Here is an 11781-nt window from a genome sequence, read left to right on the forward strand (position 1 = left end):
CCTTCTTATTGCAAGATTTTAGATAATTCTCTTCCCCAGCATGAAGCGTCCTGGTCTTTTACCCAACACAAAGTCCCCCTCCCACCCTACAGTGTTGCTTAGGAGCTGTAGGTTTGTAGCATGTATGGCTTTATATACACATGCTAGCCATACACCTGCAAATCTAGTGTGTTGGATGTCTGCACGTTTCATCTAGGAAGTAGACCAGGAACTACCGCAGCCCTCATCCTTCTAGACCTCTTCGCAGCCTTCGACACAGTTTCTCATCGCACTCTTGCAGCCACACTTCATGACGCTGGGATACAAGGAGCTACCCTTGACTGGATCCGATCCTTTCTCTCTGGCAGAACCCAGAGAATCAGACTACCGTCCTCTCCAAACCCACCAATATCCACTACGGAGTACCCCAAGGCTCCTCGCTCAGCCCCACGCTCTTCAGCATCTACATGGCCCCTCTCGCCTCGATCAGACCGCATGGGATCAGCATTGTATCCTACGCAGATGACACCCAGCTCATCCTCTCACTCAGGAAGAATCCTGAAGACCGCAGACTCTACTTCCAGGAAGAGAGAACGTGGCAGCAGGGATGAAAGACAGCTCCTTGAAGCCCAACTCGGTGAAGACCGAGGTCCTCATCCTCAGACCCTGCAACTCTGCCTGGGATAACACCTGGTGGCCCTCTGCCCTCGGGAATCCACCCACCCCTACAGACCATGCACAAAACCTTGGCATCATACTCGTCTCTTCCCTCTCTATGAACCGCCAGATCAACGCAGTCTCCTCCACTAGCTTCAACTGACTGCGCATCCTCAAGACCTTCAAATGGATCCCCGGACTGTAGAAAGAGCTTCACCCACGCCACAGCCAGACTCGTCCTCAGGACACTGCATCACAAACACATGACCCAACACTTACGAGACATCCACTGGCTCCTGTCGAAGAGGGTCACCTTCAAACTCATCACCCACGCCTACAAATCCCTCCACATTGGACACAAATACCTCGAGTGTCCTTCCACGCACCCATGAGGAACCTCCACTCTGCCAACCTCACCCTGGCAAAGGTCGCCCGCATCCATAGGAACAGAACAGGCAGGAGAGCCTCCTCCGATATCGCATCCAAGACCTGGAACGAGCTCCCCGTGAAAATCACTCTCACCAACCCTGCACACTTTCAGGAAAGCCCTCCAGACCTGGCTCTTCGACTGATCAAGAGCTGCGCCCCCTAGCACCTGAAGTCCCTCACGGGTGAGTAGTGCCCTTTATAAACCCCTGATTGAAACATTAGTCACAGGGTGTAGTGATTCCTGATTGCGGTATGTGCGGGGGCATCGGCTCCATTAGTTCTCTCCACTGCCGGGTTCAGATGTGTCCTCAAGCTCTCGGTTGATGCCACATGGTGGTGGCACGCCGGTTCGGATCTTTTACACTCGTTCGTTCTACCTATCGTCATATATTCTCCCCAGTTCCAAGCATTGCACATCTCTCAATTGGCTCCACAACTAAAACCTTTACCGCCCCACCCGCGGCCTCGCTCCACAGTGCTCCAGTTATTCCTCAATTTGAATGTTTCTCTGATGGATAGGACTCCATTCCTGCCAGTTTTGAGCAAAATGCTAGGACAGAGCTCCATAACCTTGGTCCCTGGAACATCAGGAGGCTTCCTGTTTGGGGTACCTCGCCTGCCCTAATAAAGACCCCCTGCTAACGCGTGTGATGCTGTCGCTTTGATGCCACAAGTAGATGAGTCTCAGCTCCTGGACACCACAGGCAGCCTGGGACTTCTGGCGCGGAGGCTCGGGTATTCTTGCTAGAGGAAAGCTCAGTCTGACACCCAAATTAGTGAGCCATTGTCTACCAGCATCCTGCATGTAAGTTGGCTGCAGTAGGCACACACGGGCCGTCTCCAACTTCTCAACACTACTCCCAAGCTGAGCACAGTCTTCCAGAGGGTCTAACTTCAGCTCTCAGGCCAGTCTTGGGCCTCCAGTCTGCCACAAGCCCATGGTCGGCACCAAGCTTCTGACCAGATGTCCTCCCAGCCATCATCGCCAAAGTCCTTGACAAATCCATGCCGTTCGACCTCCTCTTTGGTTTAGACCATGAAACCAGCCTGTAAGCCAGAAAAGGAAGCAAGACTTTCAGAGCCTAAAATTGGCTCTGTGCTTCCAGAATGGCCTTTGATACCCAAACTACTGGCGTCCAGGGCAGCTTCTTCCAAGGAACAAGGACATCCAATCCTCTGTGTCCAAGAGGAACTATGCACCCGGCAGCAGCTAATCTCCTACACCTTGAGACTGGGCAGACCTTGCTCGGCTCCTCCATTGGCAAAGGACCCTGTTCCTCATAATAGAGGATTTTGAGGAAGCCACCAACCCCCTGAGTTTGTGCTCTAGAAGCCTTGGCACAGTACACGTATCCCCTTCTGGCCAGGCCTTCTCCTCGTCTCCCCTTCTGGCCAGGCCTTCTCCTCGTCTCCCCTTCTGGCCAGGCCTTCTCCTCGTCTCCCCTTCTGGCCAGGCCTTCTCCTCGTCTCCCCTTCTGGCCCGGCCTTCTCCTCGTCTCCCCTTCTGGCCCGGCCTTCTCCTTGTCGTCTCCTTCTGGCCAGGCCTTCTCCTCGTCTCCCCTTCTGGCCAGGCCTTCTCCTCGTCTCCCCTTCTGGCCAGGCCTTCTCCTCGTCTCCCCTTCTGGCCCGGCCTTCTCCTCGTCTCCCCTTCTGGCCCGGCCTTCTCCTTGTCGTCTCCTTCTGGCCCGGCCTTCTCCTCGTTTCCCCGCCCCCCCCTCCCCACCTATGCCATTGGGCTCACACCCCTATGAAGACCGGTGGGTTGACTAGGTCAATCTCCATGGGATAACGACCCGGACTGCTATCTGGCCACGATCCCTGCCGGACGACACTACTCATACCATGAGATGTCGCAAAGGATGACTGTCTTTGATAAGATGGAAATCAATAAACTGCAAGGGTGCTACTCAGTCATGAAAGCCTTACCCCTGCTAAAGGGAGGGGTGCAGCTTAAGCTCACTCATGTCAGCTTTAAAGAACCAATAAAACCCAGAGTGATCACGCCTAGGGTCAATAAGAAATGTAAACAATCTCTGTATGCACCTCCTTCCATTGTGAAGGAACATCCTCCTGACTCCCTGGTGGTGCACACCGCCCAACAATGTGCCAACTTTCAGGGCGTGGAGATGCATGTGAGATGTTAGCCTGGCATATGATGTCCACTATTCTAGTGGGCACCTTGCACCAGTCTAATCGACCCTTATTGATGGTGGTTGTAAAGTCAACCTTATAGAAAGCTGTCCTAGTGGTAGCATGAACCAGCAGTCTTCAGGCTAAAACTTAATTGTTTTACCATATATAATCCCTTGAATGCCAAATGAAAGGACACCCCACAAGGTACATATCAAATATATGTATTTAATCTAAACACAACCCCTCTGCACTCTTTGAGGTCGGAGGTAAAAATACAACACATCAGTTAATATACGATAAGTTGCACAGTATACGTTATGCCCTAGGGGCCTCACAAACCATATACTAAGAGTGGTATAAGTACCACATGAGAGTTCGAAAGCAGGCCAGTGGAATCCCTGGGGCTACTTGACCAAAGGATAGGAAGGAGGAGGCCCACAGGAGATGCGTGCAGTGTCTAAACACAGACGCAGGTTACTATTGACTTTCTATGGGAAACAAAGGAGTTACAAATATGCAATTTGAGGGTACTTCCAGATGGACTAGGATGGAACCCTTTTAAACTAGGACAGTTCGAGAATCAAGACCCACGGGAGCACCAAATTACTTGTTACCTCACACAGGGAAGCCGGGTGTATAGCTGTCTTTTCGTGTCAGGTTTCGTCTCCATTTTCTATGGAGAGCTGCAAAGTAAGTGCTGCAGGCGACCAGAGAAAGTCTGGGTGGATCGAAGATGTGAAGAACCTGAAAGCAGAGGGGACAGAGTCTGGGTCACTAGCCAGTGACCAGGAAGGAACCAGGTGATGTCGGGTGCTTGAAGATGAGTTTGTCTCTTCAGCCACGAGGTCCAGGAGGAATCAACGATGACCAGGCGCTGGATTCGATGTGTCCCACAATGGATTTAGATGACTGTGGTGTTGGTATCTGGATTGGACCCAACAAGTCTTTGCAACCGCAACCCATGCAGGATGTAGAGATTGGCTCTGTTGCAGACCAGTGAGGTCTGTGGCCAATGTTCCCTCTGTGTGCGGCAGTGGAGGGTCTCTGTGCGCTGCAACCATGGCTATGTGAGCCAGGAACAAAACCGCGCGTGTCTGCGGTGTCAAATGTCACTCGTTTTTGGTGCCCTTCTGCCCTCTGTCCCACTCGTTTTTGGTGCCCTTCTGCCCTCTGTCCCACTCGTTTTTGGTGCCCTTCTGCCCTCTGTCCCACTCATTTTTGGTGCCCTTTTGCCCTCTGTCCCACTCATTTTTGGTGCCCTTTTGCCCTCTGTCCCACTCGTTTTTGGTGCCCTTCTGCCCTCTGTCCCACTCGTTTTTGGTGCCCTTCTGCCCTCTGTCCCACTCATTTTTGGTGCCCTTTTGCCCTCTGTCCCACTCGTTTTTGGTGCCCTTTTGCCCTCTGTCCCACTCGTTTTTTGCCATTCTGCCCTCTGTCCCACTCGTTTTGTCATTTTCTGTCCTGTGTTCCACTCGTTTTCCCTTGTTTTTGGTGCCCTTCTGCCCTCTGTCCCACTGGTTTTTGGTGCCCTTCTGCCCTCTGTCCCACTGGTTTTTGGTGCCCTTCTGCCCTCTGTCCCACTCGTTTTGGTACCCTTCTGCCCTCTGTCCCACTCGTTTTGGTACCATTCTGCCCTCTGTCCCACTCGTTTTGGTACCCTTCTGCCCTCTGTCCCACTCGTTTTGGTGCCCTTCTGCCCTCTGTCCCACTCGTTTTGGTACCCTTCTGCCCTCTGTCCCACTCGTTTTGGTACCCTTCTGCCCTCTGTCCCACTCATTTTTGGTGCCCTTTTGCCCTCTGTCCCACTCGTTTTTGGTGCCCTTTTGCCCTCTGTCCCACTCGTTTTTTGCCATTCTGCCCTCTGTCCCACTCGTTTTGGTACCCTTCTGCCCTTTGTCCCACTCGTTTTGGTGCCCTTCTGCCCTCTGTCCCACTCATTTTTGGTGCCCTTCTACCCTCTGTCCCACTCATTTTGTCCTTTTCTGTCCTGTGTTCCACTCGTTTTACCCTTGTTTTTGGTGCCCTTCTGCCCTCTGTCCCACTCGTTTTGGTACCCTTCTGCCCTCTGTCCCACTCGTTTTGGTACCCTTCTGCCCTCTGTCCCACTCGTTTTGGTACCCTTCTGCCCTCTGTCCCACTCGTTTTGGTGCCCTTCTGCCCTCTGTCCCACTTCGCTTTCCCATGTTTTCGTGCCCCTTTTGCCTCCTTTTCCGCTCGGTTCCCCAGCCACTCAATACTTTTGTTTAAGTATTGATGTTAATCAGAGCCCCTTCACAGGCTCCGATTAACAGTAATACTTAAACAAAAGGCCAGAGTCTGCAAGTTGGGGTTTTGGGAACTGGGCCAGGAAATGTAGAAGAGATCAATGTATTCTACTAAAGACCTCACAAGTCATCTTACTGGATTTCACAATTACGGATCAATTCCAGCTGTGTTGGGAAGCAAGTCCTGCAGCAGCTTCTGAAGGCCAAACAATGGTTGTATCCCACTGGGGAAAAGAGACTGCAAACACCAGAGGCTTAACTACACAGAGAAGCCTTACCATAGCTAATCTCCTGTAACTCCTGTATTAATACCACCAACCATGTGCCTGAGCTCACCTCACCACTAAGGACAGCAACCATCCACTATTACTTTTGTACACCATAACAAACTGAAATGACTGCATGCAATGGTTTGCTTTGAGTGCACAAGACTAACCCTAATAACAAACAGTAACCAATAACACTGAACTAACCATTAACCATGGGTTCCGAGCAATGTGCTGCCTGGCATAAAGCACTTCGCCGCCTCATCAGGGGTAGAACGAAATATATAAAAGCAATAACAGATAAGATTTTGATCTGTTCTCTGGCAGAAGTGCAGGGGCGGGTGCTTAAATCAAAATCAATTATTGTCCCAAAAGAAAAAGGTGATCAGTGATGCAAGCCATGGGTAGACATACAGGAATGGTGTCAACTCCATCTAACAAGTTATTTATTGATGTTGCAATTGAGGAGGTGTGTTACCTTGTAACACAAGTGTATAATAAATGCAACTCAAGTTGTTTCACCATAAATAGTCTGTGGTTGTTCTTTTGCACCAGGTGAGTCATCGCTTATAACTTCTGCTCGGGGGAGGGGGTGGGCATATAATGCAACATCACCGACATCTACACTATGCATCGAATGAATCTCTCATAATGCAGTCTGCATACACAACTGTTAAGTACAGAGCCATTCACAGACTCTGCGATTGCCCCCCCCCCCCCCCCCCCCCGTCCCCACATGCAGTGCAGTTGTGCCTCAGATCCAAGACACTCCAAGTGCTCTCACACAAGGACTTGCTAAATGTCTTCTCTTAAGGGAGCGCGGTTGGGGGCCGATTGTGAGCCATTGTGAAAATGTTTGTTAATTGCAGCGCATGACGGGGCTGCAATTAACAAATGTTTTCACAAAGGGCCACAAACAGGCCACAGCCGGAATTACCGTTTTCACGCCGCTTGCGTTTTAAAAGCGGCGGCGCGAAAGCACTCAAAGGATGTGTGTGCGCGCTTCCCTCAGGACTCTGCGTGCTCGGGGGCAAGCAAGGTGCGCGCACCCGCGTGCCTTACAGGGAACACTGTCTGTGGCGCTTCTCCTTTTCAGAGAAGCTGGAACAACCAGGTCAGCAAAGTAAATTCAAGATGGCATCTTCAGGGGGCTCACTAGCCAACTGGCAAGGAACCGGGAAGACTTGTTGAGCTCAAAGGCGGGGCGCACCGGACACTTGCGGAGTGTGGGGGCCTGGGTGCAAATGGTGCTCGGGGCTTTTCGTACCCCAATGCACAACTTACTGAGGCTTCAGGAAAGGAGTGCAGATAGCAAAATGCAGGATGTCCGGTCCCACGTCTATCATGTCTGCCACGGGTCTCAGCTTTGCTGTGGGTGTGGATCGGGGTCCAAAGTCTGGTATTCCAGTTCTTGAGTCAGTCTTTAGGTTCTGATGGGAGCTGTGAAACTGCAGACTGGCGAAGTTGCTGTTGGTGCCTGTTTGCACAGGGTGGTCACTCCTTGACCACAAGGGAGATTTCTTCCGGTCAGAATGGAATGTCGAAGGTCCAAGATATGTCTTTCAAAGATTCGTCCAGGATAATCTAAAATCCCAGGGACACAGCTCTTATACTTATACTAAGGATGGGGGCTGGATTACCTGACTAGGTCCCTTCTATGGGTGGAACTGAGAAGGGGTGATTACACCCCTTTCTTTTTGTCCAGTTTTGCGTGCAGAGCTGGGTCTGGAGTGCCCCAGCAACTGGTTTGAACTGGGCTATGCATGGTGCACCTTGTGTGCCCCAGGCAGTGTCTAGATGCATTCTTGAATGCAGCCCTCTCTGCCCCAATAGTAAAACTCCTGTCTGGGGAGGTGCAGGAAACCTATTGTCCAGGCCTTCCCTGCCGGAGTTTCATCCAGCAACAGGAGGTCAGACTCGTGTCTGTGGCAGCAGCAAACATTCTGTGTTGCTGAGGCTCAGTTTAACTTTAACTGGGTAAAGCAGTAACTTACATGTCTTTTCCCTCTAGAAGGGTGGAATGCTACCCCTGCTGCCAGAATTGGCAGGGGGGGGCAAGTATTCCAAAGTGTCTGACACCTTACGCGACATGTTTTGATAAAGCCAAACCAAAGTTAGCATTAACCGCGAGGATTATAAATAATGCACTTAAGAGTATATGGTATGGCTATATCATAGAACTGTTATAAGGAGATGGTTCCCAAAGCTGCAGAGGGGCTCTGCTCATGCTAGGGCAACCTCTCACGTAAAACCAAGCACTCTGCCTCCAGGATTGTCGAGGCCTACCATAGGAGTGGCTTATAGGTGTATATGTGTCTATGTAAAGGTAGAAATACTATAATCTAAGTAAGGGGTGATTACACCACCTTACCCAGGCTGTGAGAACAGACCTGTGGTGTTATTTTGGAAGTCAAACCAGGTGTGGCACAATACATGCTGCAGCTCCTGGTAAGCCTAGGGTGCACCTATGCCCTGTGTACCTATGGTACACTATACAGGGGCTCACAAGGGCGACCCAGTAACCAATCTGGTATGTACCTAAAGTACATGGAGTCCATTTTATAGAGCAAGAAGATAGTCTGGGGCCCTGAATAGCAGGGTCCCAGGCCAACTAAGTTGAAAACAAGCAAAATACCAGGAAAAAAGTGGGGGTGAACATATAGTCAGATTCCACCTTCCTACACAGCCCCCCACCCCACGAAAGGAGATAAGGCTATCCTTGTCCAGGTAAGCCTATATTGACTAAGTGGCCATATAAGGAAGTACCTGCACTAGCATGGTTACCCCCTGTCTTATGGTCCACTAAGCAATCCCTCACCCTAAGGGTATCAGAGGGTCTCCACCATTGGTATTTAGTTCCTATGGGGTGTTTTAGCAAAGTAAAAGGCTGGTGCTGGGATGGAGTACTGAAGTGAGGCTCTACTAATGATGGGCTCAGCTTCCTCCAATCACTATCCACCATGTATGCCTTTCATGCCATGACTGAGTTGCACTGTGCTCTCAGGGTCAACCTTTGGCTACCTACAGCTGGAGGCTGGGTCCCTTTGGTTGGACCACTGGAGGGACAGGTCAGGTTTGGGACCACTGCGTCCCAGGTTTGGCTGTGTCCAACAGAGTCCATCTGGGGGAGGTTCCTACCCAAGGGTAAGGGAGATCCCTCCGAGTGTTGAGGAGTTTTCACCTGGCTAGGGCTCCTAGACTGGGTGCCCCTAATCTGCTGATTGGGGGGGGGTTCCTCTAGACTCTGGACCCTTTGGGGTCCACTGACCTCTACTGCCCTGGGCTGGTCGAGTCAGGGTAGAGAGGGGCAAGTTACCTGCTCCAGACTGGGTACCACCTTGGAAGGGTCCACTGACATCAGGGGCTCTGCCAGGCCTGACTACCTCTGGGGCAGTTCCTTCACAAGGGGTAGGGTCAGTTCCCTGAGGAGGCTGACCCTTACCTAAAGTCTGGTGGGAGGGAGACTTTTCTTCCTCCCCAATGCTATGTCTGTGTGGAGTGATCCATTGTTTCGGGCTTCACAACACAAAAATCTGTTTGGGTTTGGGCTGTGACCATCACAGCCCTCTTAATCTGTTCAGTAAGGACTATCCTTATGGAATGGGCCTGTTTCTCTACCTCAGCCCAGGCTGAGATTTCTAGATCATTGCCCGGTAAGCAATCTACAGGCAAGTTTGTAGACACTGCCACTCTCTTTGGGCCAGTGACACCTCCCCAGCTGACATGTACTACTGCCATGGCATGATCTGTCTTCACTCCATCAATATTGACCACCTGGTAGCTAAACTCAGGTAACAGTTGTTCTGAGGGTACTAGATGCTCAGTCACCATTGCGATTCTAGCCCCAGTAGGCCACAACTGTCTGATCATTTTTTTGGGGGCTTCTGTCTGTACTTGCCCATGGTATTGGGACAAGCAGTGAAGTTGGCAAACCCCATGCCACCATCACAGACTAGAGTTGCTGTGGTAGGGGACCTGGTTAGGCGGGAGTCCACCTGAGTTCCCCAAGTATACCCAGCCAAATTTGTGAGGGCACTCACACCACCTGGGGGATTACTACTAGTAGTAACGAGGTGTTGGAGTATTAATTGTAGGAATATTTTCCATCTTGTTGTCTTTTGGACAACTGCTGTCCGTTTTCCAGTGGCCATGTTGCTTACATATATGGCACCAAGGTTTCTTAACATTAGCGGAAGGAGTTTGGGACCCCACCCCCTCAGAGGATTTTTGGGGCCCTGGAGTGGATTTGTCCTTAAATTTATCCCCACCTTTCTCTTGAGGTGAAGAAATCAAGACTCCTGCTCTGGGGTCTCACTGATACTTAGTCCTTTTAAACCAACAAAGAAGAAATTGGCACAGAAGCTGAAATATAAAAGATCATTTTTTATTAACCTCAAATGAGGTGAGACTACGTCACACAGAAGTCTTAGCAACTGAATGAGGCAGTCTAAAGAGTACAGAACACTGGGGCCTTATATATGTGAGGGTTACATACTCCGCATAAATGCAAGGGGCAGTCCTGGCTCATGTAAGCATGCAGAATGACTAAGTTGGGCATACAAGATCTACTTGCTCAACAAAGTGGGAGGAGAGTTACTTCGCCATACAGCAGCAAAAATAGCCTGACAGTTATACTAGAGAAGCAGGTGCATTCTACTAGCTAGGCCCTTCTGGGCATGTGCGAAGTGGAGGATGCTGAATATAGTTTGTCTCTAGGCAGATTACAAGAGCAGTTAACAGAAAGGTAGAACAGAGCACATGGCATACAAAATGGCTGCCAGAAATACAAAATGGCTTTCAGCTAAAGCTAACAAATCTGTCCAATATTTAACAGACAGTCCTTTTAGCATGAGCTAAAGACATTCCTTTGATCCAGTAGGAAGATAGAAAATATTTGTACATTAATTTTCATAATTTTATCTATTTCCTAATTCATTGCAAGGTGGGCATTTTCCATACTAAACATTTCATTAAGCTTGTATGAGCAGGAATACAAGGGTAACAGAGCATTTAGTTATCATTAACATTCAGATAGCAGTAGAAAGTAATGACCACTATAGAATTATAATTTTCTAGTCCTAAGCAAAAGCAAATCCTAAAATCATCTAGTAATCACCTTCAGGGCTCCTAAACATTTCAGTGACTATTATATACTCTGGTGAGACAGTGGCGATCCTTATCAATGCTCTCAGGTTAAACGGGAATACCCTTTGTCTGAGTCCGGGCTTGATAGTGTGATGTATTCCTATAGGTTCTGTATCGATCCCCCTATTCCTGACCCTATTCTGGTTAACAAGTTAATTAGCAGCCATCCCATGAGGCAGAAAACCCCCATGATGCAGGAACCGTTATCTGATTAAGCCACACTACGGCACAGGAAAGTGTTATCTGATTAGGTCATAACGCTTGCCATCTAATTAGACAAGCGATATTCCTCCAGCCCCTGATAAGGCATACGGAGTTCTCAAAACAAATCAAACCTATGACAACCTGGGAAAAACCCTGCGGCCATTGTTTTGATTTCACCGAGAACTTCAGCAAAAGAATGTGCTAACGACCAGGTCGTATGACATCCTTATTGACGTATCTATGTCCATCCTTACGTCAATCTCGGCACCTTACAGGTATAAATATTACCGGTATTGCCTTAAGCAAACACACGCGGTGGTGACGAGATCGGAGCAGCCAGACTTGCCGAAGCCCAGAGCAGAGCAGACCCCGCTGGCGCAGCCCCGCCTTCCTGACACGCTGAGAACGAGACGCTGCTTTCTCCTGCCGAGAAATCCAGCTCCGGCGCTTCCGGGTAGCCCTCGCAGGCAGCCTGGAATATCGAGACCAGAGACGAGAGATACCATTCCTCATTCATCCTAAATTCCAGGTACAGAACTGAATAACCCCTCGCAGAGAATTCTTGAGTCAGTCACTTGGCAAAACAAACTTAACTTAAACTGCTACTTTCTATTCCCGCCCACGTATTAGGCTTAGGTCAGGTACACTGGGGTAGGCGTAGTTAGAAACACCAGTTGAGTACGATTAGTCAAATGTATATGTGT

The sequence above is a fragment of the Lissotriton helveticus genome, chromosome 1_1 (assembly GCF_964261635.1).
Source record: "Lissotriton helveticus chromosome 1_1, aLisHel1.1, whole genome shotgun sequence".
In the NCBI taxonomy this organism is placed as follows: Eukaryota; Metazoa; Chordata; class Amphibia; order Caudata; family Salamandridae; genus Lissotriton; species Lissotriton helveticus.